This window comes from Oncorhynchus masou, unplaced genomic scaffold, assembly GCF_036934945.1.
Source record: "Oncorhynchus masou masou isolate Uvic2021 unplaced genomic scaffold, UVic_Omas_1.1 unplaced_scaffold_1442, whole genome shotgun sequence".
NCBI classification, from domain to species: domain Eukaryota; kingdom Metazoa; phylum Chordata; class Actinopteri; order Salmoniformes; family Salmonidae; genus Oncorhynchus; species Oncorhynchus masou.
This window is the reverse complement of record NW_027004390.1, coordinates 92,501-95,569: the sequence shown is the minus strand read 5'-3', so window position 1 is coordinate 95,569 and position 3,069 is coordinate 92,501.

The window sequence follows — 3,069 nt, the reverse complement described above, 5'->3', positions numbered from 1 at the left end:
TGTCTCAGCAGACTGTGGAGTGTCCCATAGAGTGACTGTGGAGTGTCCCAACAGAGTGGTCTTCTATATGTCTCAGCAGACTGTGGAGTGTCCTTCTATATGTCAACAGAGTGGTCTTCTTCTATATGTCTCAGCAGACTGTGGAGTGTCCCAACAGAGTGGTCTTCTTCTATATGTCTCAGCAGACTGTGGAGTGTCCCAACAGAGTGGTCTTCTTCTATATGTCTCAGCAGACTGTGGAGTGTCCCAACAGAGTGGTCTTCTATATGTCTCAGCAGACTGTGGAGTGTCCCAACAGAGTGGTCTTCTATATGTCTCAGCAGACTGTGGAGTCTTCTTCTATATGTCTCAGCAGACTGTGGAGTGTCCCAACAGAGTGGTCTTCTATATGTCTCAGCAGACTGTGGAGTGTCCCAACAGAGTGGTCTTCTATATGTCTCAGCAGACTGTGGAGTGTCCCAACAGAGTGGTCTTCTATATGTCTCAGCAGACTGTGTGGTCTTCTATATGTCTCAGCAGACTGTGGAGTGTCCCAACAGAGTGGTCTTCTTCTATATGTCTCAGCAGACTGTATATGTGGAGTGTCCCAACAGAGTGTCTTCTTCTATATGAGTGTGGAGTGGTCCTTCTTCTATATGTCTCAGCAGACTGTGGAGTGTCCCAACAGAGTGGTCTTCTATATGTCTCAGCAGACTGTGGAGTGTCCCAACAGAGTGGTCTTCTATATGTCTCAGCAGACTGTGGAGTGTCTGGTCTTCTTCTATATGTCTCAGCAGACTGTGGAGTGTCCCAACAGAGTGGTCCCTCAGCAGACAGAGTGGTCTTCTATATGTCTCAGCAGACTGTGGAGTGTCCAGCAGACTGTGGAACAGAGTGGTCTTCTATATGTCTCAGCAGACTGTAGAGTGTCCCAGAGTGGTCTTCTTCTATATGTCTCAGCTGTGGAGTGTCCCAACAGAGTGGTCTTCTATATGTCTCAGCAGACTGTGGAGTGTCCCAACAGAGTGGTCTTCTTCTATATGTCTCAGCAGACTGTGGAGTGTCCCAACAGAGTGGTCCTGAATTTCCCAGTTGAAATACACTAGCTGTATATCTGACTGGTTGTATTTTCTCAATATAATGGACCGTTAATGAACAACTAACATAGGGAAGTGTGTGGTCATTCCTGGACATGGGTGGGTCTGTATGGCTGTGTGTGCATGTGCGGCCATCTGTGTGTGTGTGGGCGTCCGTACATCTCTCTTACTCTCTCTCTCTCTCTGTGTGTAAAGGTTGTACTGGTACTAACAGCCAACAGTAGAGAATCCATCCATGGAATCTTACTCATTATGATAGAAAAAGACTAATTGATTCTAGATCAGCATTGCTCTGTGACACTTTGTGAATTCAGGCCCAGAGGTCTTGTGTTCGTTCAGCTCCCTGAGCTAATGTTGCCCTAGATCAAATGTAGTCTTATAAGGGCTACAACGACCCAGGTTCAAACCCAGTCAAGAGCCTACATTATGACAATACAATGAGTGGGGTAAACATAGAGATCTTATAATGTAATCCTATGGGTGTGAATAGGTTTTGGGCTCCTGAGTGGCGCGGCGGTCTAAGGCACTGCATTTCAGTGATAGAGGTGTCGCTACAGACCCTGGTTCGATCCCGGGCTGTATCACAACCAGCCGTGATCGGGAGTCCCACAATTGGCCCAGCGTCGTCCGGGGTTAGGGAGTGTTTGGCCGTCATTGTAAAATAAGAATTTGTTCTTAACTGACTTGCCTAGTTAAATAAAGATTATAATATGTTTTACAACTATCCCTGGATGTCCACTCTTAGGCTGCGTTGACACAGGAAGCCCAATTCTGATATTTTTTCCATTAATTGTTCTTACCAATCACATCAGATATTTTCAAATCAGATCTTGTTCAGAGCTGAACTGATTGGACAAAATACCAATTAGTGGGAGGGGGAAAGTTCAGAATTGGGCTGCCTGTGTCAATGCAGCATTAAATGTCCAGCTTCTGACAGGCAGACTAAAACAGATGTCTGTAATATTCCTCCCTCAACCCAAAATCCTGCTCTGTAGTTTTATGTGAGTTTTAACAGTGGCCTGTTAACGTTTAAATGAGTCCAGTGTATTAGGATGGATCTGGCCTGTTAAACATCAGACAGCGTGTGTGTGTCTGTCTGTTCAGAGAAACGACCAGATGAATCTACCGTCTGTCTCTAGAGAAATATTTAGAAAAAGGACGTTAGGCGAGACTCTCTCTCTCTCACACAGCACCGTTAAGAATTACATATCGTTTTTATTTTCGAGTGTTTGTGTGTGGTGACTGTATGCGAGTAACGCTTTCGGAGTAAAGTTAGTCAGTATCGCCACCTGCTGTGAGGAACAAGAACAGCAGGGGTGAGAATTAGTAAGAGATTATAAACGAGGGGCTATTAAAAATAATGATTTGTTTATTTTTATTTCACCTTTATTTAACCAGGTAGGCTAGTTGAGAACAAGTTCTCATTTGCAACTGCGACCTGGCCAAGATAAAGTATAGCAGTTCGACACATACAACAACACAGAGTTACACATGGAATAAACAAACAGTCAATAATACAGTAGAAAATATATAACAAAAAGTCTATATACAGTGAGTGCAAATGAGGTAAGATAAGGCAATAAATAGGCCATGGTCGGCGAAGTAATTACAATATAGCAATTAAACACTGAAATGGTAGATGTGCAGAAGATGAATGTGCAAGTAGAGATACTGGGGTGCAAAGGAGCAAGATAAATAAGAGATGTGTGTCCCACGACGTGCTAGCGGAGGGGAACTGACCTTCCATTGAGTTACATCCTTTTCCAGAGAACACATCGAGCCCAGAGTTGAGGATCCCTTTAATACCATGGCTATAATTCATCACATTTGCCGCAAGATATGTGTTCATTTTCCGGTAGAAATGTTTTCAACATCCACTGCAGTAGCTAGCAAGTTTACTAGATAGCTACAGTAGATGCCTTGGTAACTAAACAAACAGACGTACTAGTTTAGCTCACTGAACCACCAGTCATAGCTTGCCAGTATGAACATC